This window comes from Anabrus simplex, chromosome 3, assembly GCF_040414725.1.
Source record: "Anabrus simplex isolate iqAnaSimp1 chromosome 3, ASM4041472v1, whole genome shotgun sequence".
NCBI lineage: Eukaryota > Metazoa > Arthropoda > Insecta > Orthoptera > Tettigoniidae > Anabrus > Anabrus simplex.
Genome location: NC_090267.1, coordinates 649,406 through 675,871, shown reverse-complemented (window position 1 = coordinate 675,871; position 26,466 = coordinate 649,406).

Genomic DNA, 26,466 nt, shown 5'->3' with positions numbered 1-26,466 from the left:
TCTCCCCTATATTCAAATTCTTTTGTGTTGGGATTGAGTGCCTGTTCTTCTTGTCTTCGCTTCTTGAATCTTTGTAATTCAAGACTCTCAGCTCCTTCCACGTCAGTATTTACGTCCTGATCTCTGATAGCCTTTTCCCATTTAATTTTATCATTTCGGGCCTCATTCAGTTCTTGGATGTATCTTCGGTTGTAACTTTGCTTTTCTTGAGTATCCCTAACATTCCTTCTTTCATATCGGGGTCTCTCTCTGAAATTATTTCTTCCTCTGCCATCTCGATACTGGTTCCTCGGTCGCATATTGGGCTTATACCTTCTATTTCCCATATATGTCCCTTGACCATAGGTTCCTCTCCTGCAATGACATTTTCCTTCCTCCTTTCTTCCATTTTCTGGATTGCCCCATTGTCTTTTTCTATTTATGTTTCTGTGTTCTTCTAGGGTATTTCTACTTGTGTCATCTTGCGTAAGTATGTTAACAGTTTCTTCACTGTAACCATTCCTAGCTATCCTGTGAGGATGTGGTACCGTAGTCATGTCAATCTGTCTTAGTGTTGTCTCCATTTGTACAGCCGTTACCGGGTTAGCAGTAGCTAGTAACCGTTGAACGTCTAACGAAAATTGACGTTGTATAGTCTTAATTGCTTCGAGTTCGCTGGGTGGTGAATCCAGGTCCTGGAAACGATAAAATTGGTGGGCAAAGAAATCGCTGAACCCTGTTTGACCATTTGAAGCATATTTACGAGAATAGAGTTCTAAGCGTAAGTTGTGTTGAATGTCTGGATTCCAGAAGCGTTGCAAGAATGCTGTTTTAAAATCGCTGTACTCGTGGAAAGTATATTTGAATGCTTGGAACCACAAACTAGGATTTGCGTCCAAGTGTTTTTCTACTATTTTTAGTTTTTTCTCTTCTGGGATACCATGCTCTCTGAAATAATCATCCATTTCCCGAAGGAAACGTTTCGGTGACATACTCGTGGTGTTATTAAAATGTTTGGGCCTATCGTCGAATGTCTTTATTACATTTATTATAGTAGGGCTCCCACTACTTCCATTCTCTGTATTCCTTTCCGCAATACTATGATTCGAACGTGTAACCGGTATACCTGCATTTTCCCTCTCATTCATCTGAAATTCCACATTCTTACGACCTTCGTCATTGGATGATGGAACGGTCCTTCCATGTTCTTCATCCCTGATCTCTTGTATTTGAGCTTGTATCAGCCGAAATCCTTCCTCAGATTTACTTATTCTCTGATTTAGCTCTTCTTTGTTGTGCTCGATCTCGTCTTTTATTTCCGCTATTTTATTTCCGATCTGATCGGCAGCTTGTTCGTATTTCCTTTCCAAATCAGCATTCGTTGTCTGTATTTCGCTGCTTAATTCCCCAATCTTCTCCTCACATTGTTTCCATTTCTCTTGGGAATCTATATGCAATTTCTCCACGTTGTCCGTCAGGCTCTTTATCTCATTCTCCTTCAGAGATTGTAAATAGTTATTGTTCCCTATCATCTCTTTCTTGATGTCATTTATTTCATCTTGTATTTTCTGATTTTTCTCTTCCACTTTTCCACTAATCTCTGCTTTCCATTCCTCCATGTGGCTCTTGATCTTGCCCATTTCTGATCCTATTTTTAAGATCTCTTCTTTCATTTCCGTCATTATTATTTCGCGTCTTTCTTCTTGCTCCCTAGTTACCTCTTCCATCTTCCTCCGATATTTGATCAATTCTTCCTTCTGTTCTTGATGACCTTTCTTCATCTCTTCCTTCATCTCCTGCTTCATTTCTTGCTTCATCTCCTCCATCATTTGCCTCTGCTTCTCTTCCTGTTTACTAATAATTTCTTCCATCATTTGCTTCTGTTTCTCTTCTTGCTTCCTCTCCTTCTCTTCCTGTTCTTCCTTCTGTTTTCTCTCCTTCTCTTCCTGTTCTTCCTTCTGTTTTCTCTCCTTCTCTTCCTGCCTCTTCTCCTTTTCTTCCTGTTTATTAATAATTTCTTCTATCATTTGTTTATGTTTTTCTTCTTGCTTCCTCTACTTCTCTTCCTGTTCTTCCTTCTGTTTTCTCTCCTTCTCTTCCTGTCTCTTCTCCTTTTCTTCCTGTTCCTCCTTCTGTTTTCTCTCCTTCTCTTCCTGTTCTTCCTTATCGCGCTTTCGGTTTTCTTCCATCATTTGCTTTATGGCTTGCAACATTCCCTGTCGCTCTTCTTTCTGCTCTTTCTGGTATTTTTCTTGCTTCTCCTCCTGTACTCTCTGGTACTCTTCAAATTGTGCTTTTAATTGACTCAATGTTGACATCTTTACTTTTACGTATTATCTCCGAATTCTCTATTATTTCAGAAAATACTCTAATTCTGCCCTAATTCCACTATAGTTCAATATTCACAAATATTCTTATCCTTACTCACTCAACTGTACTGATACAATGCTTAAATATAGGCTTAACCACTCTGACTAGGCTTTGCTTACGAGGATGACCCAATTACTCCACAAAATATGAAACATTTACCTTAATGACTAAGATTCCAAATCCTAATTCTGGCCTAAATAATTAAAAAAAAATTCAAATAACTCAACTTATCATCTACTTCCTATATTTCAGTTATTTCATAATAAATGGTGACCAACATGTTAGTAACATCCCTTATATCCATTTACAATGTTTTATATTTACAATTATAAAGTCCTCATATTCTACTTCAGCTTCCTCTGGACAGAAATTCGATTATTTCCAGCCATCCTGAAATATTTTCTTCCTCTCATCCATCCGTTTCTCTCCCCTTTTACTTCTGATTATTATTATTATTGGGCATCTATTCAATTTCACAGTCCATTGTTCTGCTGTGCTTTCTTCGATCCCAATATAATATCTGGTCAAACGACAATTTTTTTTATCAGATATGACTAAATTTTGCATGATACCTCCATTTTCACTCCATCATCTGGTCCCTACATTCAAAATCTTCTGTGAATCAACTCCTAAAATATACCTTTCCTTCTTATCAAGGCTCTTAAAATTTGAAATTGCCACATGTTTGTGTAATTCTACAATACTCAACAACTCCATTTCTTGACCTTAATATCTTTCTCTTCATTCTGAATATGACGTAGCTTCATATGAATATGGTTTGATAACCAACATCTCTCTCCCACGGTGTTTTTCTCTTGAATTATTCCACTATTGCGGCATCAATTACTACATGTTTTAGCAACATTCTGCTCCACAGTGTCCCTCTATATTTGCCACAGATTACTCCCACGGTGTCTTTCTCTATTTGCTACGCGTATGGGCGACAATTTAACTACAATTGGCGACCATTCGTGTACACCTTTACCTCATTTCGCATGGCACCAATTTAACTACAAGTTTTGGCGACCCTTTACTGCCACGGTGTCTTTCTCTAGAATTGCCCCGCAGTTGGGCAGCCAATTAACTACATGCACCATCCCGCGTCCAGGTTGACTACACGAGTTTCCAGACTAGCTCTTGATAATACTTTCATCTGCCGAAAATTCTTGGGTTGTGAGTTCCGCGTGAGAAAGAACACCGACGGCCTACGGTAAATACCAACCTACGTAGATGAACGTCTTCAACACGCTATTAGTCGGTTACCGTATATTTTTGATACCAAAATTTATCGCAAAAATCAGATTATCGTGGCTTGCCAAGAACACCCTACATGATATCATCATGATCGCAATGAAAATTAATCATTCCAAACTTATATCTAGTACTTATTCTAAGCAGACATTGAAAGAATTCAATATTACTCTACTCAGCTTTTATTCATAAATTGATTTATGGATGAATTGGAATAAACGTTGATTACCTTGAAAATCTTTTATACAGTATAGCAGGTTTCCTATTCAATCAGTTTCTCAATAATATATTGATGTTGTCTTGAAGAAATAGGTTTGGGAAAACCTCTGATAAATAAATAAATAAATGAACTTAGGCCTTATTCATCTGACTCATAATCTTAGCCTATCGAAAAATTGTATTCTAACTAAGTAGTTTCCAAGGGATTGAAATGAAAAGAAAAATAATTAAATTACATAATAAGTAAAATTACTCAACATAATTGAAAAAGTTGGACAATTGCAATAATTATAATTATTATAATGTTTGTAGTGAAAGAATTATTTGGATGCATCCGAAAGCTCTAAGTAAAATAAACTATCTTCCTACTATATACAATTCAAATTAAAGTTCAATTGGAAAATGAGGAAAACGCAAAGACATTGGCCAATAATTAATGACTCAATTAATTAATTAATTAATTAAGATCTGGAATCTCTGAATATTATACTAAGTTGCTTCTCGAAATCATCAAGATTCAATTGCCTGAATTAAATTCACATACAATTACAGAAATGTATATCACTCAGTTGAAAACAGTTCATCTCAATGTCCACGCACAATAGAAAAATCGTGTGAAAAGATTACTGTCTGATCCTTAGGTATTTACTCTATTCGAAGTTTCAACTTGTTCAATGTTTCATATTTTGTATCAATTAGCCTCCATATAAGCAAAACTAAGTCCACTTTAAGTCGTAAGCATTTTCAAATTATTTCCATCGTAAGGATTACATTGCTAAATTATTCAATTATTCCTTTAATTCATGGTTAAATTCCAGCTAAAGTGCGTATATGACTTACCATAACATTTCCAAGTACATTACGATTACTATTCCAACGAAATACCATGTGTGGAAAAACTGACACATAGGAAGACTCTATCCTCATCTAAAATCCACATATGAAAGTCTAAGTTACCAGTGATGACTAATATTGCTCCAAAAGAAAATAAATAAATCGTAAGCTGACTTGCCGTAAGTGAGAATATATATGAAAACAGTCGTAATTATGTCAGTGAAGGTCTAAATGTTTATGTAAGTGATCTCTTGGCTCTTCGAAGATCCTACTTATTCAATTAATTCTTTACTGATGGCATTAAGATCGTATCCTAAACCGTATCATATATATATTAGGGAATAAAATAGCAATCAGAAACAGTACATTTCACTACCGACACCTTAGCATGTGCAACCCACACATACTACCATTTCTCGAAGAAATACTATGACCGACACCTTAAATAACAGTAACTATCACCATCAAAATACACTAGCAACTCATATGCTAACTAAATTCATTATTTAACACTTCCATTATCGCGTAGCATTTATAATTGAAGCACTCATTCCATCAAAACACAACATATGTACTATCACCTGCACATATATATATATTCATTACCATTACTGTCATAGTATCAAATAAATAGTACACTGTAACCTTAAAATTGTGCCATCAAATTTCCTTGTAATACTCCCTAAATACGATCTTTACGCTTGCTATTAGTCAAAACCATCATGCATATAAATATTAGGTTCCTCATATTACTCTAATATTTCACTGACAACAAATTATGAACAATATCAATCACTTCTCCACTATCATATTGACAAACTTACGAACGGCATTTCACTGGTACTTTAACGCCTATGTTTGGAATTTACGGTAACTTTGGATGAATACCTATTTCCTTGTGAACACACACACGTATATTAATTACGCACACAAAATGTCACTACAAATATTATACATTAATCCAAAGAATAAGGTTTTCTACTTACGATACGACTTAAATGGGGACTTATCTTTGCTTATTGGGTCTGGCTTCCATCTCGCTGTTGATCGTCATGGGATGGTAGGTCTTGCTCCCTGGTTCGGCTTAAGTAACAAGGAATCATCTCGTCATCACAGCTGACTACTATCCTCCTGGATCATTCATCTCGTCAAGCGTTACCATAGCCAGAGTAGTCCTCGCCTCAGCTTCTTAGAAGATCATGATGGCCTTCATTGCATCAAGGACAGAATAATACAAGGCATTAGTGGATTTATACATGGTAATCTGCTTAGTAATGCTAATGTGGTCAGTATATTTGTTTTCTGTTCCGCTTAATTTGCCTATAAGACTCTAAATATCGTCTTGTTTCAAACTGCCTTGCTCGCCGAAACGTTGTGAATATTACGTGCTTTAAAGATTGCACTCTGTTCGGTTTACTTCAGCTCTCTTGATGTTATGCAGTATCGGGCAAATAAAATGTTCCGAGCCCAACCGTGACGTAGTGAAGCTCCAACTTGACGTTTCTTATCAGCTGGTCTTTTATCTCACGTATATGTCAATTACAGCTGGTGTTCGGCGGGTTATCGTGGACTTGATCTTATCTCTAACAGTAGACCAAAATCTCCAATTATTACTGGGTTTCTTTACGCGATTCCGTCTTTCTTGGTGTAGTGCTCAAATAAGAATCCTTTCTCTAATGGAAGACTTTTTTTTCAATAATCGATTTAAATAATCCGCTCTCGTCATTCTTTCGCACTGCCTTCTAAAAAAAAATTCCTTCTGTGATTGCCGGTTGAATTTATCATCTCTTCAGTTCATACAGCTGTTAATTGTTTTCATTCTGACCCGCTAATAGCCGAAGCGCCATTTTTGTTCCAAATATAGTAACTATAGAACGGTGAAATGGCACATATGATTGGTGGGAAATTAATTACAGAAATTAGGGATTGCTAAATTCAAAACAGGCGGAAAGAAAGGATTAATATAGCCAACACACAAATGAAAGAACGAAATTTAGTAAAGACAGAACTTATGAATACAACATTTCTTCAAGAAAGTTCCTTCACTTCGCACCAGGGTGCATGATCATAGTTTTTAGGCAGTGACATCTATGAGAGAATTTACACACTTCTTGATCAATGGAAAACAAAACAAGTTGAAATCCACACAGTATTGACAACTTCGTAATCACAAAATTTACGGCGCCGAACGGCTGCGGGACACTGAAACAATAAGATCTCCGCGGCAGAATTTGTTGGTGACATATGATTTTAGGGTACGATCTTGTTGGTGAGGCTGAGGGGCCAGCAGCGTGGAATTTTTTTTGCCACTGGTATGGTTTAGCAGGAGACGGGAGCTTGGTAATGGCCGCAAGAGAAAGGACAGCAGAGTAACCAGAGGAGAAGATCTTTCATCAAATAGTTATTTCTATAACAATAAAATAAATTGGGGCAGAAGGGCTCTTAAAAAATATAACCTTCCCACTATTCCACAACGTAGATGGCTAAGTTAACAATACCATTACACAGGTTTCACTTAAGACAGGTGAAATCTAAAGATCCTCTCGGTGGCTGGATTGCTCACTAATAATGCAACAGGAGTTAGGAAATCTAAAATGATGCACGGCCCATGAAATCTGGGGGCAAGCTTGCCCGCGGGAACAATTTTTTAACCATGACTTGATCTCCTACTTTTAAATTGGTGGGCCTCCGTCCACGATCATATCTTTCCCTAACCTATTCATGAGAAACTTTAAGATTGGCCTTAGCCTTCTTCCAAAGATCTCTAATATTATCTGGACGTATTGTCTCTGCTAGAATATCACTAAGAGACCAAAGGTTAGAGAGCGGCGTGTTGGGTACGAACAGAAACATCATCGAAGCTCGAGTGAACTTATGAGATTCATGAACCGCCGAATTCAAAGCGAAGGCCAACCAATGCAGGGATGTTTCCCCCCTGGAATGATCAGCATGATGACAGGCAATAAGAACCGATCTCAGATTACGATTGACCCGCTCAGCCAGAGATGGTTGAGGATAATACGCTGAAGTAGTTACGTGAGAGGTGGACAGATCAGCACAGAATTTACGGAAGAGATTGGAGGTAAAAGCTTTGGCATTATCAGAAACTATGTATTGACACGGACCAAAAGAAGCAAAGATGGAATTTAAACAAGAAATGGTGGACTGAGCGGTAGCCAGCTTAGTCGGAAATAACAAGGAAAATCTAGTGAAGCCATCTACACACACAAGAATGAATTTGTTGGCATTCCCCTTTGACTGGGGGAAGGGTCCTACGTAGTCGATATAGATGCGTTCCATGGGATGCGACGCTTGATGAGAAGACAATAGCCCTTGCTTACTAAGGTTTACTAAGCCAACAAGATTTACACGCTTTTACAAATTCACGAATTTCACCGTCGATTCCTTTCAAAATGAACAACTCTCTGATCTATTCTCGGGTTTTGAAGATGCCTAAATGCCCCCCTAATGGGGTCTCATGGTAATACTTGAAGATCACAGGTACAAGAACAGCTGGAACCACAACTTTCGCCTTCTTATCATGCCCCGACGGGCAACATAAAACACCATTCCTCAATACATAAGGGATATGTTCCTCAGAAGAAGCTGCCTCTGTGCATCAGTTGGTAGAGTGTCGGCCTCCGGATCCCAAGATAGCAGGTTCAAACCCGGCAGAGGTGGTCGGATTTTTGAAGGGCGGAAAAAATTCCATTCGACACTCCATGTCGTACGATGTCGGCATGTAAAAGATCTCTGGTGACACATTTGGTGTTTACCCGACAAAATTAATTAAATCTCAGCCATAGACTCCCAAGAGAGTTTCGGTTTACTCGGTCTAGCATCTAGTGGGCCTAGAGTAAAACGGAACGTCGAAATTGACGAGCAGACAGCCAGATGGCGTCAAATTGAAATGTCTGCACACGGTAGCTGAGGCCATACGATTATTATTATTATTATTATTATTATTATTATTATTATTATTATTATTATCATTCCCCAGAAGAAAGGGTATCCATAATAGGTGCCAGCACTGAATCTTCGCGTTGATATTTGTCAATATCTCTAAACAACATAGGGGCATCAGTTAGAATGGCATTTACCCCAGGGGGTATGGACTCGGGCAGTGAAGGACTGTCTTCCTGTTCAGAAGTCTCTACATCATTAGAAAACATACGGCTTAGTCCGTCCGCCACAAAGTTTTCAGATCCTCTTATATGCCTAACGTCAAACTGGAAGGCAGGAAATATGATGGCCCAGCGGGCTATAGAGCGAGTACGACGCGGCCTAGCTAAGACCCAACTTAAGGCTTGGTTATCTGTCTCCAAGTCCAACTTGACATGTTCCAGATAGAGGCGGAACTTTTCTAGCGCAAATAAGACTGCCAAACTTTCAAGTTCATAGATGGAATACTTGGCTTCTTGAGCCGATAGAGTCCTAGATGCATAGGCGATGGGTCACCTCCCTAGTTCAGTCTCTTGAAGAAGAACTGCCGCCGACGCCGACGACGACGGGTCTGTTTGAACAATGAATTTCTTAGAGAAATCAGCCATGGAAAGAAGAGGGGCATTACAAAGAGCTCATTTCAGGTCTTCAAAAGCGGCTTGTTGAGAAGGCCCCCGCTCGAATTTGACGCCTTTCCTACGTAGTAAGTTCAAGGGCGCCGCTCTGTTAGCGAAGTTAGGAATAAATTTCCCGAAGAAATTCACCATGCCAATGAATCTGGCAATAACTTAGATGTCCTTAGGAGGTTTGAAATCACGGATGGCCTGTGTTCTATAATGATCCACTGCGACACCATCGGGCGATACAATATGCCCTAGGAATGACACGGAAGGCTTAGCGAAATCAACCTTAGATAACTTCACAGTTAACCCTGCCTTACGAAGGCAGTTGAGGACTTCCTTCAGATGGTCTAGATGTTCGTCAAAAGTCTCAGAAAATACGACATCATCAAGATAATGATATAAGTACTCAAATTTGGTGTCGGAGAAGACCCTATCTAGCAATCTCGTAAGCACAGCTACTCCTGTGTTGATCCCGAAAGGCTCGCGGTTGTACTCATACAAGTTCCAATCCGTGGCGAAAGCTGTAAGATGTTAGGATTCTTCAGCTAGAGGGATCTGGTTATACGCCTGATTAAGGTCTAAGATGGTGAAAAACTAAGCTTTTGGAAACCATGAAAAACAAGAGTGAAGGTCGGGAAGGGGCACAGATTGTAACACCACCTTCCGATTTAAAGCCCTATAGTCAATCACAGGCCTGAAACCACCTTGGGGTTTCGGAACTAAAAAAATAGGCGATGAATACGCCGACTTAGAGGGTCGAATTATACCATCTTTCAGCATCTGAGCTATGATCTCCTTCAGAGCCTTCATTTTAGGAGGAGATAGCCTATAAGGTGGAAACCTAATAGGGATTGAATTCGTAACCTCAATCTTGTATTCGATAAGGTCAGTAACACCAAGAGTATCGGAGAAGACATCTGGAAACGACTGACACAACTTACGAATACTATCAGCCTGCTCCTCAAGTAGATCTCTAAGGTCTAACAATATCTCATCCTCGGTAGGCGAAACAAATGAACAAGACACAGAATTACATTTTAGTAAGAGGATTTTGAAATTACTCGCAAATTTGAAAGTGCACGACTTGCTCTGAATGTCGAGCACTAGACCAGTAAAACACATGAAATCCGCTCCCAATACAATAGGGCAAGACAAATGCTTAGCCACAAACAATTCAACTTTCCGAGTAAATTTAGCAATCCTAATTTTGGCAAATATGAAACCTAAATTTTCTAATGGAGAAGTGTTAGCCGAAACGCACTGAACCGTAGACGAACAATAATCAGGAATTTAACAGACAGACTTTAATTTGGAATACCATTCAGACTCCCAGAGTCTAATAGAGCTGTAACGGGTTCATAATAAAACTCAATTTTGAGAAACGGTACAGGAGCGGGGGTGTCCGCCGTAATCCTAAGACATTCATAGAATAATTGTGGTCAGAAATGTAGTTAGAACATGTGACTTCTGCCAGAGAGTAAGACCTAGCTCTCATCTGCTAAAACAGCACCCAATTTCAATAATACCTTCAGGCCCAAGACAATTATATGCCATGGGTTTGTTCGCCCAGATTCCGACGTCTAAAACGGGTAAACGTCACATCATTGTTACGCCTGACGTCTTCTCAAAATACGTCACATTGTACCTCATCCAAAACGCAAATTATATGCTCCGAAGGATTAGTCATAATATTATCCCTCATATGGGTAAGCCTAAAGCCTTGTTAACAGACATGGATCCCAATTTACTTCTGTCGAATTTCAGCAGGCCATGGTTCAGTTAGAGATCAAACATGTCCTTAATTCCATGCGACACCCGTCCAGTAACCCAGCTGCGAGAGTAATGAAAGAGCTTGGTAAATTTCGTCGTATATTTTGTGGCGAGACACGTTGGAGATTAATTAGATGTACTGTCTATTATGATGGAATGTTCAAATAATACCATCCATGAAGCTACATCTCAAATTTCATCTGTTCTTCACTTTGACAAATACTCTGTGCGACCATGGGACAATATTATTTAATGTCCAGGGACACGTAAGCCCACCTTGAGAGTGAACATCGAGCAGGCTAATAAGTCACGCCAGGAGCACGCTTAGAGACATCAAAGAAGGGCAAAGGATAAGAAATTTCATCGACGGTTGAGAATAAAGGAGTACTCCTTACTTAAGAAAACGGCTTATCTGAACCCAAAAGTAAGATCTATGCAAAATTTGCACCACTTTTCGTTGGGCCATATAAAATTATTAACGTCTTTGGAAATAATGCCTACAAAATTCAGAGTTTGGATAAGACTTATGAGGTCATTCACAACGCGGCTAATTTGAACATTTTTATCAACCAAGACAGGCAACACCAGTTCAAGTTAACGTCATTCTGACGAAGAATATTCGTCGAGGGAGGAAAATGAGAATCCGGCGCACCATCATGTAGCAACGCAAGTGGATATGCCTGAAGAAACAATTAGGGAGTGTCAAGATATACAGGCCAACTTAGTAGGGAAACTCCGTTTGCAATGTGCTGCCATTGAAGTAAATAATACCAGGATAAGTGCAGAACAAGTTCGTCTGTTGCACGACAGAAATACAATGAATCCACGTCAGAAAATACAAGTAAGTTAGGTTTAATGATAAGAATTTTGGCCATAGGATTTCCTAAGTTGACTTTCATCTTTTAAAGCATGCGTTGTTTAAAACACTTTTATTTATATGCGCTGGTTCATTAATTCATTTTCGGAGAGCATTCCTATGTTTTGTGTCAGTTTCAGCTCTCATCAAGACAAGAAAGAAGATAACCTTTACATACTCAATTCTCTTCGCCAGGATGTCTCACCCATCTTCTAACAGAATGATCTACGAGAATCTGGAAATGGACTGCAGTGTTAAAATGTAGGCACTGTCTGACATGGAGGAGAAAACGATTGGGTGCAGATGGCCATGTCAGCAGATCACCATGTGAGCAGAGTCATTCATCGAAGCCAAGATCCAATTTCATCAGAAATTTAAGTGCCTTTTTATAATTTTCCTGTTCATCTTTGTAGAAATAGTACTAGCTTATTCATTGATGGTAGTATTTCTGTTAGATTACAGCATTTTAGCAATATTTCCATTCTTCTTTCCTATGGGTAATGGTAGTGTTGTTACGTTGTGAGTGAATGATTTGTTGGACTATATTAGCGTAGTTAGTCAGTGAGTGTCTCCTGATATTGTTCTAAATGTCCCTTCGATTGATTAAAATGCCATTTAGAAATCATAGACCTCACCGAAAAGCACAATTTTATATGAGATTAATTTCAAATGTGTGAACTCATGTGGGACAAAATTACGTCATATTTGACATGCTGAATTTCGGAGTATATGTCACCTTACGTATTTCATTGGATTTATGCAAGGTAGGGTTATCAATTACAGCGACGAATTCAGATTCTTGGTACAATTAATGTTCAGCACTAATAATAACAATTATTATACAGTTGAAGGTCGGGTTAAACTGGAATTTAATGGTCATGAGTGGTAAATGTTATTTGCTATTATTGTGTTATGTTTGATGTGTGCTCTATTAGTGGATTATGAGTCTGGAATGCGGCGGATCCTGGGGGATTAATTGTGTAATTTTATTTGGGCAAGTATGTGTCTAGAGAACCATGTCTTCTGCGAATTTTGGAGCACGTGTTAAATAATGTTGATGTGGTTTAGGAGTAATAATAATTTATCGCAACTCATGAACCACATGTCCAATGATATTAATATGTACGTGTGTGTTATTAGTCGACCAATTCTTCTGAATATTGAATAGCCGATTTTGTCGATGATCAACGTTGTGATAACTCTGTTATTTTCTTTACAAGTGATTGCTCAGATTTAATCACATTTCTATGAGTGTCGGGTGCTACTATTTATCCCATACCGTCATCTGAATATTCCATGGATAGGAGAATAAAAATCCAAACTTAATACTCAAATTCCAGAATCTGATTTTAAAATATGTAAATAATAATCGTGCATCTTTTGTGTGATTGTGGAATGAGTGCAGTAGTTAGTAATAGTTTTCTATGATTTATTGAAATGTGGTTCTGACCTGGCCACGTGTTCATCATGTTGGGCCCAGGTTATTCCAGCGTTGTTTGTGATGACTTATCTTGAGATGATTAATACCTTTAGTAAATTTTATTTGAATTTTACGTAAGGTTGACGTTAAGGTACGAGCCAAAAATGAATAAGTGCGTGTTATTTCAAAATCGTATGAGCAAAGTACAAAAATTGTAAATATTGTAAAATTCCTTTTAAAGGCGTCAAGTAACATTAATTAATTAATGTTATACATTATTCAAAGCAGTTTAAAAGGATTTTTGTGGAAATAATCATTCTTGTGAATGTAATCAATTTTGGTTCAGTCTTCAATAGACATAATTCAATAAGAATACTTTCAAGAGTATAGTCCAGCTGACTACACACCAGAAAGACGAAATAATATTAATGATTTTATTCACGAATAAGAAAGACAATGATGCAATATATATGATATTATTTGCAAAGTTTAATGACGCCATTATTAATTAATTAAATTTCTTCATTAAATTAGAATGTATAAAAATAACTTCTGTGTAAAGGTAGACACTATCGCGACAGCCTAGGATAATTTATGAAACATGGAATAGATTACTGTTGTTAATTTCCTAATTTGCTCATAATAAAACCAGTGCTAGGAGGAGGTTCTCCCACAAGAATTTACATTTCTATTCAAGCCAGATGTGGGCTAATGGGTTATTTATTTTAAATTACACTAAAATGCAAGCTTCGGTATGGTTGGAGAATGATGGTCTAGTGTACCAGACAACTTTTAGAGATGAATCTGAATCAAAATCGTTAAGATTAATTTGCTAAATTAAGTTACTTTGTGTTATATGAAGTGATAGTAAAAAATTTCAAACCTATTCTTTTAAATGTTTTTTTTGTAGTCAGCCCTTAAGTCGTACCTGCCCTTTTAAAATAAGCAGAGCCTGTCAGCGAATGGTCCACGTCTAGGAATCTCGCTCTCTGGCTGAGCCGACCGGGAATAAAGGGGGCAATACTTACAAATTCTGCATTTCTACCACCATTTACGTGAATATATAAATAGTTCTTGTCAGTTTGAAATAAAAATAAAAATAGAAAGATTAGGCATTAAGAAGAGATAGCGTTATAAAAATCCATAGCCTGTTTTGAGTGGTTCGACAGGGTCAGAATGAATAAAGATTCCATCTCGTGGCGAGGATGGAAACTGTGCCGGCTGCCAAAGCCTCTCGCACTCCTCTGGGGCAATGATTGATGACTGACATATGAAATTAAATTATACTGGAGATTGTTGCTGGAATGAAAGATGACGGGGAAAACAAGAGCACCTATAGAAAACACTCTCCTACCTCCACCGTGTCCTCCACAAATCTCATGTGGAGTGACAGTGATTTAAACCACGGAACCCAGCAGTGAGACACTGGCGTGCTACCGCCTGAAACACAGAGGCTCATAATAGTGAACCCGAGTGACTTAGGCCCATAGTCAGTCATGATTTGATCGGTAAAATAATATATGGTACATTTATTGAAATACAGAAGTGTAGTTGAAAATATTTCGTTTATGTAATGTCGAAATCAGAGCGAAGGAAGGACGACAGACTGGAGCCTGACGGATTAGCTCGACACGACAACTTTAGCTACTTCACGGCAGGGAATATCATTAGTTGGCGAACAAGGAAATACAGAGTCCACAAATAAGTCTTGGTCAGAAAGAGAAGGGGGAGAGTCATACAAAGGAAACTCACAACATGAGTAATAACTTGGGATATTTTTGGCAGGACGGAAATTCCGGGAGCTCGTGGAAAATTACAGCGGCTGCGTGTACGTTCGCTGGCCTAAGTTCGAGCAGGTGGAGAGTTAAATCACGTGACCGCTTGCCGGCCAATCGTAAAAATTTAATGGAAGGCTCAGGGATACCATCTTAAGGAATGATGGATGAGATATTTTCGTAACTACAAAAGTATTCAGTAATAAATTATTGTGAGTACACGGATGGATGTAATGAATTTATTAGATGTCACGCATGGAAAAATAATCAATAATTATTGGCAAATTAAATAAATTGGAGGCTGGATTTCTTGGAAACCAGACAGCTTGAATGTCATTGGCTGAAAGAAGACCACGTTGTAAGGGACGCTATCGAAGGCGCGAAATGTGAGGAGCTAAATCCACCCGTATCTCCTAAATCTGTGATCACCAGGAGTTCATATTTAATCCAGCAGATACGCTAGCGGAGTGGATTAATTTGATGTAAATTTTAACTTCCAATTCGGATGCGAGTACCGATATTAAAAATCCACCCCCTCCCTCAGGGGTATGACGTCAACGAATCCGCGGGAAAAAGGCTTCATCCATATATACGGGGCAAGGGATCCTCGCCAGCACACTTGAAGTGAATCTCGGGAGCTGAATTGACGGTCGCGGTACACTTGAAGTGAATCTCGGGAGCTGAACTGTTGGTCGCCGATAACTTAGAATTCTACGGACGTACAGTCATTTAATGGCGCGAGCATCCGCCAGTGTTTGTAAAATGTGATCGCGCTCAAGTAAAATGAACTAGAAATAGTTAACGTAGGACAGTGTTTGTCATTTATGAATATCAGTGATGTAATTACACTGCAAGAGAGTAGTATAAAGTATATCACCATAAGTACGTACATAACAGACTGTGTGACGAACAGTACTTTCAGGGAATAGTAGCCTGTACTTTGCTATATCGAACCGATATCATGAACACTTCAAGAATGCCGTATGAATCGGGCGTATCGCGACGGGCGTAAAAGTTGACACCTCATCGTACGTGTCCAGGTCCATTGTGCGGTAGTTGGACGAAGATTAAAGAGTGTAAATATTAAATTCTTGGGTCTAGGATAGTAATTTGTTGTATCCAAGTTAAAGTATTCAGTGTTAACGTTGTAAATGGTGAAGGTTTGTGGTAATCAAGATATCAGTGTAAAATGGTAATGTGCCAGGAAATCGTTTGTGGAACTACGCCATCAAGAATGGAGGAGTAAAACGCAGAGAGGGGCCGGAGGAGCCTCTCATCTGCAAAGCTGTAATGGAATACCGATAACTAAGATGAGTACTAAATTGTAAATAATATTTGGGAAATATTATCGTGATGGGAAAAATGGGAATAATTTGATTATACTTGGTTACCTTCTGTAACAAGATGGGTCGCTTAACGACTCCATCCTAAATTTGTAGCACGGACAGTAGTAAATAATAATAATGTAAATAATCGGGTCTTTTATGTATTCAGTTTGTTGGAGATGTAAATTTGTATATATAGTGTAGTACGTTAAGTCATTCATGCATTCATATTTCTTTGTAGTCAATAATTTTCTTTACGTTTGATTTTGGTTATGGTAGTTAAATAAGACCCGATATGTGTTTTCTGTTTTATCATTTTAACGAGCTATGTAATGACATGGAAGGAAAATCCAGCTTCGCCATACCAGTTGTGTTTTGTTGTAATTAATATGGTCATATTTCATAGTGAAGTTGTTAAATTTGTGAGATGCGATTAATATAATATTCAAAGTAAATCATATCTGGAGTGTTTAGTGCCAGAATAAATCGAGTTTGTAAAAGGGGTTATGCGTTAAACATATTAAGAGTGAACTACCGTGTAACAGGAGAAAATTATTTTTTTTATTAATAATAATAATAAATAAATAATATAACTACTTTTTTGAAGAAGATATTTTTTTATATAATTTGGATATAATAATAATTCATGTGATATTGGAATATTTAGCGAGCAGTGCGTAATAATAAATTTATGTGATCAGGTGTTGAGTTTATTGGGAATCATTTAATGACGGGAGGTCGTTTTTAATTCGGAATTAAAGTGCGTGGTAATTTAATTTGATCAATTAATAATATTGAAATGTAGATCGGTGCTAATAATCCGTACATGTTATGGACGTGTGGTTTAAATTACGGTGTAATATTTTTTTACGTATAAATGTCGTGTCTTAAAGTTGCGATTCATTAGCCGGAACACGTAGGACTAATATTACGAAACCATGATTGTCAAATTTTGGTAAATATAATTTCAAGATGTTACGATCATTTGTGGAGAATGAACTAAAGCGTAGATCAAAATGAGATAGAAAAATGTGAGAGAATCTGCAGTCAGATAATAGAAGGTCGTATGATGTCAGAAATGAATAAATAAGTCAGTTGATAATTCTGTGAGAAATAAATGAATCGAGGAATATTGAGATAGAGAGGAAAATAAATTCCGTACGAGAGACACTTAGGATATTGATATGAGTGTAAAATGTACGGGCAGTGTCACAGAGAAAGACTGAGTTACATAGCGGGTAGAATTCGAACCCGTGACAGCATGTACGAAATAAATAGACTGCACAGCTATTCGTTGAGATACAACGGATCTAAGGATAATGAGAGTTCAGATTCCACATAAATGGTCGTATATTGTATTCATTGTAATGACGAGCGAGGACAATCATGATGTCGTGATAATAATAATAATAAATATTGCAGATAAAGGATTGGACCGCCTTAATTAAATGAGCGTTGATAAAGATGTTAAACGGGAATCTAAATGATAATATGCAACCGATAATAATAATAATAATAATAATGTAAGGACGATGTTAAATCATCGCGGTCAGATTAATAATAATTGTCATAATAGTAACAGTATGATGCCGTTGGTTGATCAGTGAAATATTTGTAATTGCGACCGATATCTGTATATATTTTGGCGGAAGTGACCGGTCCATTAATAATAATAACCTCTTAAGTGACGTGAATAATAATAATAAAATCTTGAGTAACCTATTCATTAATAATAATAATGACCACGAGAGGGATATACTAATAATAACAGTAATAACCATTTGTGTTTGCGTCCCGCATAATAATGACGATATTAATCAAACGTGACAGTGCCAGGAACCGTCGATCATAATAATAATAATAATAATAATTTCATGAATATTCTGACGATCGTGGATTAAATTATTTGGTGACAACATCCCTCTATTCGTATGTTGAATAATGAGAATGATGATATTAGAGTCATTTGGTACCTCGTTATCGTACGGTTTCCGTATGGGACGATGTTACAGTCATACTTGGCGTGTTTGTTTACTTCGCTCGCGATGCGAGGGGGGCCATTGCCACGGTATTTCCCAACCGCTTCTCGTTATCTCATCTGTGTCAGTAGTCTGTTGAGGCTACTTTGCAACATTTCAAATCACATGTAAATAAAATATAAATGCTGATTCAGTGGTATGGCATCAGCTGTATATCGTAAGATAGGAACTGTCCGTGGAATCCAGTTTTCGCATTTCACGAGAAACATTACCCAGTCCGAGCACCGGTCTCGGAAAAATGTATATAGCCGGAGTACGTCATCTTAGTTAAATCGGGAAGCCGACCGTAACATGGGTTATGCTCGGGCTCCCGATAGAAGGAAGCTATATCTTTGAACAACGGTTCGATTCAAATGGAATCGATCCGTAAATTATACCTCCAAAATGTCATTTTATTTCAGAAGCAACCCAGCAAGATATTGATACCACTTGCGGTATGGCAAGTGATTTGTGTATGTAACATGTGTGGAAATTTAAATGTCGTTGCCAAATGTATCAAAGTTTCATACGTCAGATGGCGTAATAAACCGCTCCTTCTGGCAAACCATTTCAAAGGAAACCACTCTCATAATCTTTTTATTGTAGTTAGATGATGCCCTTTTTAAAGTAACAGTCACTTCCTAGTCCTATCATGGAGTCCTTAAATTCAAGTTTACAATCGAGCCTTCCCTATTTTAATTTTAATTGCTCCTTTCATCCCCGTGTTCTATTATGCCGTTATATATATATTTGATGACTTAAATAATGAACCGACACCCCTGAGATAAATGCTAGTCTGGGACTCGGGAGGTGGACGGGTGCAAAATGGCGGGCCCAACGTGGTGCTTTAAGAACGGCAGAGAGGGCAAAATGGCTGGCCCAAAGTGGGGCTTTAAGAACGGCAGAGAGGGCCTAACAAAACAGGGGAAGAACTACGAGTCATGTTGGTTGACATCAGTAAAATGATGACCAATTGTAGGACATGTTACAGTTGGGCCAGAAGCAAAATATGCTTGCCCAACGTGTTGCTTGAAGAACGGCAGAGAGACCAATATTATTGCTAATCAATTGTAAAATTTTTATATTTTTTTTTCAAAATTTTATATTTTTAAATTTTTGATTTTTATTAATTGATGACCGCGTCACGGTCAAGTGTGTGTTCACTTGTAACGTAATATCATGCTAGAGTAAGGTTAGTTTCGAACGGAGCTAGATTTGGCTAGTTTATGAATATAATCCATTGCTAATCTCTTCAAGTTTGGCAATGATTCAAAATTCAATAAGCTCGAAGATATGATGTTTCTCTTTTTCCCATATGAAATTTAATATTATTTTGGTAATTCAGGACTCCATTTAAATGTCATTGGACATGAGATGAATATTATAAACAGTTGTTTAAGAAGGCTTGAAATGGTAAAAATATTACTGAGCACCAGTTCAAGTTATTATTTAAAAAGAGGTTGAGATGGTATAAATTAAAATTAACGTATTTCAGGGCAGGAGATTTCCAACTTCATCGTTGTTTTTAATATTGTTGTTGTTGTCATATTGGAGCGGTTTATTGTGAAATCTTAGGCGCAAGCCAGCATTCAAGTTGAATGACCTGCAAATGTAAACAAGTTTTATAGTCAAATTTGTTTTTGTTAAATGAAAGTTAGTGTAGGGGTATAATGTCATAGGATAGGGCCTAGACCCAATAGCGTATTCCTTCGTGTGCAGCAAGGTGAGAGGCCGATCGGCCCTTTTGCTTTCACAAGAAAAGTTATAATGTCTGACGACGGTGGGGAGCAATCCCAGGACATAGTGGTAGAAGGACAGGGAGAAGTGAAAGCGATCACATTAGAGGTATTAATGCGAGCTTTGAAAGTGAATAATGGTTCGATTAAACAAGAACTCGCAGAACAAATGCGGGCTGATAGGATTTCAGATAAACAGGAAATTATTCAACAAATGAAGGTTAATAGTGTTTCATTAGAGAACAAAATAGACCAAGTACAGGCTGCGTGTGAAGTTAATAAAACAGAACTCAAGGCACAAATAGATGCAGTTCAGGCCGCGAGCGTAGCGATGGGACAGGAACTTAGGGACAAATTAACTCAAGTCCAGGAAGCATGTCACTTCGCGAAAGATGAATTAAAAGTGCACATGGATGCGTACATTACCATCGTTAATGAAAAGGTTGACCGCGTTAGAGATGAGGCTCAAATGGAACGCGCAGAAATTAAGGAAAAATTGAACGCTAGTGTCAAGGAACTCGCCGCTTTACGATTAACTGATAGACAAGACATAGAATCACACATAGAGGAAATTCGGGATGAATGTCGGAAGGAGAATGACATCGTCCGGGGACAAGTAGAAGAAAAGTGCGCGCAGATAGCTGGCACCTTGGACAAGCATGACAAGGGCATGAACGAGTTACGTGGGAAAGCCGCACGCACACTTGTAATCGTAGCAGGACTGAGAAACAAAGTCGAAGAACTAACTATAAATTTAGAAGACCGTAGCCAGAGAATAACCAAGTGCGAAGACGCAAACTTAGCGTTATTCCAGCGGACGGAAGACCTAATTGAACAGGGCCAATCATTTGCCGACACGGAAGTTCGCCTATTAGAACAATGCAAGGCGTATAATGGGCAAAATTCCGGCACAAAAGAAATGTCAAGTTGTAATCCCGACGGAATGGATGACATCCGAAAAGACTTGGAGATGTTGAAGGCTAGGTTGGAACCGTCAGCGTCTAGCCAAGACTTTAACATCCAATACCGCGAATACGAACCCCATGATAACCAGGGGATTCATAAGAAAGGGGGCCTATCCCAAGCTGATACAAACGGTTTCAAGTTTGAGAACAGAGATGGGTCGTCTACGTCATCGAATGCTATCCCGACATCGGTGGTACACGTCATTAAGATGTCTGATGACAAGCCACCAAGGTTCGATGCCCGTGGGCATATCACCCCGAAAGGTTTCATCCGGGAAATCGCCGGTTATATAAATGAGAATAAAATACCAGTAGAGCGACAACTGCGAACGGTCGAGAAATTCTTAGACGGAGCACCAGCTGTATGGTTCAGGGCTTTTTTGTATACCTTTGAAGATTTTGAAGGATTTCGGCGGGCTTTTCTCCAAAAGTTCTGGAGTATTCAGGAACAGCAGGAGTTAAGGCTGGAAGTATACTCCAGACGATACTCAACGTCTTCACCCACGAAATTCTCAGATTACTTTGTGGCACAATTTCACAAGCTACGGGAGCTTGATAATCCAATGAGCGAAACAGAATTGATTAGCTCCATTGGAAAACAATTGCCATTCGAGGTCCAACGAATGATGATAGCGTCAAATGTCCAGACAGCTGTCGAAGCGGAGGCTTTATTACGTCAATTAGACCTCACAACGCATCATTCGAACCCGAGACAAATTAGGGGCAGCGACCAACAGGTGAATAATATCGAACGGACAATCGAACCGAAGACCACTAGTACGAAAAACCAGGGAACTAGTACTGATCCGGAACCTCGTCGAGCATATAATACGGAGTGGAAGCCGCGACAATGGACAAGACCAAGGAATTTTGCGGAAGGCAACCGGCAAACCAACCAAGGGAACTTTCGAGCTGACAGGGGATACCGTGGATTCCAGAGAAGTAATTATAGGCCGTATCCAGCTAGGAATCAAGGGAACCCGAGATATTACCAGGGAGGATCTCGTCAGGAGAAGGATGACCGATATCAAGAGTCTAGGCGGTACATAGAAGAGCTGAACAAGAGAAAATGGAAGGAGGCGATCCATGATCGAGGCCGTGATGAGGAAGCAACAGGAGCGGAGAGCTTGGAATTCCAAAGAGCAAGGAAAGCGGGCTGCGACTTGAACCCAAATGCACCGACGTTCGATTCGGGACAAGGAAACAAAAGGATGTGACTAGAAGCAGAGGATGAACGAGAGGAAGCAGATGACGAGCCGGAAGAAGATGATGTCGAAGAAGATGATGAAGAAGATGACGGAAGGGAAGAAGAAGTCCAAGTAATCCATACACCAATTGAAGCAAGGCCATGTCCAGAGTGTGGAGAGATAGACAGCGACGTGCAGGAATTTGTCAATACGATCCATCAAATCGAAAGACAGAACGAGGAGTTAAGGTTCAGGAACCAGATGCTGAGAGACGAAATCAATAGCCGTCGCAGAACAGAGGATCCGATGTCAAATCATGATAGTGATGATATAAACACGTCATAAAAAAATCTCATGATGCTCACTACATTTTTTTTTACCTCGGCAAGAGGAAGATGAACCCGAGTGACTTAGGCCCATAGTCAGTCATGATTTGATCGGTAAAATAATATATGGTACATTTATTGAAATACAGAAGTGTAGTTGAAAATATTTCGTTTATGTAATGTCGAAATCAGAGCGAAGGAAGGACGACAGACTGGAGCCTGACGGATTAGCTCGACACGACAACTTTAGCTACTTCACGGCAGGGAATATCATTAGTTGGCGAACAAGGAAATACAGAGTCCACAAATAAGTCTTGGTCAGAAAGAGAAGGGGGAGAGTCATACAAAGGAAACTCACAACATGAGTAATAACTTGAGATATTTTTGGCAGGACGGAAATTCCGGGAGCTCGTGGAAAATTACAGCGGCTGCGTGTACGTTCGCTGGCCTAAGTTCGAGCAGGTGGAGAGTTAAATCACGTGACCGCTTGCCGGCCAATCGTAAAAATTTAATGGAAGGCTCAGGGATACCATCTTAAGGAATGATGGATGAGATATTTTCGTAACTACAAAAGTATTCAGTAATAAATTATTGTGAGTACACGGATGGATGTAATGAATTTATTAGATGTCACGCATGGAAAAATAATCAATAATTATTGGCAAATTAAATAAATTGGAGGCTGGATTTCTTGGAAACCAGACAGCTTGAATGTCATTGGCTGAAAGAAGACCACGTTGTAAGGGACGCTACCGAAGGCGCGAAATGTGAGGAGCTAAATCCACCCGTATCTCCTAAATCTGTGATCACCAGGAGTTCATATTTAATCCAGCAGATACGCTAGCGGAGTGGATTAATTTGATGTAAATTTTAACTTCCAATTCGGAGTGCGAGTACCGATATTAAAAATTCACCCCCTCCCTCAGGGGTATGACGTCAACGAATCCGCGGGAAAAAGGCTTCATCCATATATACGGGGCAAGGGATCCTCGCCAGCACACTTGAAGTGAATCTCGGGAGCTGAATTGACGGTCGCGGTACACTTGAAGTGAATCTCGGGAGCTGAACTGTTGGTCGCCGATAACTTAGAATTCTACGGACGTACAGTCATTTAATGGCGCGAGCATCCGCCAGTGTTTGTAAAATGTGATCGCGCTCAAGTAAAATGAACTAGAAATAGTTAACGTAGGACAGTGTTTGTCATTTATGAATATCAGTGATGTAAAGTAATTACACTGCAAGAGAGTAGTATAAAGTATATCACCATAAGTACGTACATAACAGACTGTGTGACGAACAGTACTTTCAGGGAATAGTAGCCTGTACTTTGCTATATCGAACCGATATCATGAACACGTCAAGAATGCCGTATGAATCGGGCGTATCGCGACGGGCGTAAAAGTTGACACCTCGTCGTACGTGTCCAGGTCCATTGTGCGGTAGTTGGACGAAGATTAAAGAGTGTAAATATTAAATTCTTGGGTCTAGGATAGTAATTTGTTGTATCCAAGTTAAAGTATTCAGTGTTAACGTTGTAAATGGTGAAGGTTTGTGGTAATCAAGATATCAGTGTAAAATGGTAATGTGCCAGGAAATCGTTTGTGGAACTACGCCATCAAGAATGGAGGAGTAAAACGCAGAGAGGGGCCGGAGGAGCCTCTCATCTGCAAAGCTGTAATGGAATACCGATAACTAAGATGAGTACTAAATTGTAAATAATATTTGGGAAATATTATCGTGATGGGAAAAATGGGAATAATTTGATTATACTTGGTTACCTTCTGTAACAAGATGGGTCGCTTAACGACTCCATCCTAAATTTGTAGCACGGACAGTAGTAAATAATAATAATGTAAATAATCGGGTCTTTTATGTATTCAGTTTGTTGGAGATGTAAATTTGTATATATAGTGTAGTACGTTAAGTCATGCATGCATTCATATTTCTTTGTAGTCAATAATTTTCTTTACGTTTGATTTTGGTTATGGTAGTTAAATAAGACCCGATATGTGTTTTCTGTTTTATCATTTTAACGAGCTATGTAATGACATGGAAGGAAAATCCAGCTTCGCCATACCAGTTGTGTTTTGTTGTAATTAATATGGTCATATTTCATAGTGAAGTTGTTAAATTTGTGAGATGCGATTAATATAATATTCAAAGTAAATCATATCTGGAGTGTTTAGTGCCAGAATAAATCGAGTTTGTAAAAGGGGTTATGCGTTAAACATATTAAGAGTGAACTACCGTGTAACAGGAGAAAATTATTTTTTATTAATAATAATGATAAATAAATAATATAACTACTTTTTTTGAAGAAGATATTTTTTTATATAATTTGGATATAACAATAATTCATGTGATATTGGAATATTTAGCGAGCAGTGCGTAATAATAAATTTATGTGATCAGGTGTTGAGTTTATTGGGAATCATTTAATGACGGGAGGTCGTTTTTAATTCGGAATTAAAGTGCGTGGTAATTTAATTTGATCAATTAATAATATTGAAATGTAGATCGGTGCTAATAATCCGTACATGTTATGGACGTGTGGTTTAAATTACGGTCCAATATTTTTTTACGTATAAATGTCGTGTCTTAAAGTTGCGATTCATTAGCCGGAACACGTAGGACTAATATTACGAAACCATGATTGTCAAATTTTGGTAAATATAATTTCAAGATGTTACGATTATTTGGGGAGAATGAACTAAAGCGTAGATCAAAATGAGATAGAAAAATGTGAGAGAATCTGCAGTCAGATAATAGAAGGTCGTATGTTCAGAAATGAATAAATAAGTCAGTTGATAATTCTGTGAGAAATAAATGAATCGAGGAATATTGAGATAGAGAGGAAAATAAATTCCGTACGAGAGACACTTAGGATATTGATATGAGTGTAAAATGTACGGGCAGTGTCACAGAGAAAGACTGAGTTACATAGCGGGTAGAATTCGAACCCGTGACAGCATGTACGAAATAAATAGACTGCACAGCTATTCGTTGAGATACAACGGATCTAAGGATAATGAGAGTTCAGATTCCACATAAATGGTCGTATATTGTATTCATTGTAATGACGAGCGAGGACAATCATGATGTCGTGATAATAATAATAATAAATATTGCAGATAAAGGATTGGACCGCCTTAATTAAATGAGCGTTGATAAAGATATTAAACGGGAACCTAAATGATAATATGCAACCGATAATAATAACAATAATAATAATGTAAGGACGATGTTAAATCATCGCGGTCAGATTAATAATAATTGTCATAATAGTAACAGTATGATGCCGTTGGTTGATCAGTGAAATATTTGTAATTGCGACCGATATCTGTATATATTTTGGCGGAAGTGACCGGTCCATTAATAATAATAACCTCTTAAGTGACGTGAATAATAATAATAAAATCTTGAGTAACCTATTCATTAATAATAATAATGACCACGAGAGGGATATACTAATAATAACAGTAATAACCATTTGTGTTTGCGTCCCGCATAATAATGACGATATTAATCAAACGTGACAGTGCCAGGAACCGTCGATCATAATAATAATAATAATAATAATAATAATTTCATGAATATTCTGACGATCGTGGATTAAATTATTTGGTGACAACATCCCTCTATTCGTATGTTGAATAATGAGAATGATGATATTAGAGTCATTTGGTACCTCGTTATCGTACGGTTTCCGTATGGGACGATGTTACAGTCATACTTGGCGTGTTTGTTTACTTCGCTCGCGATGCGAGGGGGGCCATTGCCACGGTATTTCCCAACCGCTTCTCGTTATCTCATCTGTGTCAGTAGTCTGTTGAGGTTACTTTGCAACATTTCAAATCACATGTAAATAAA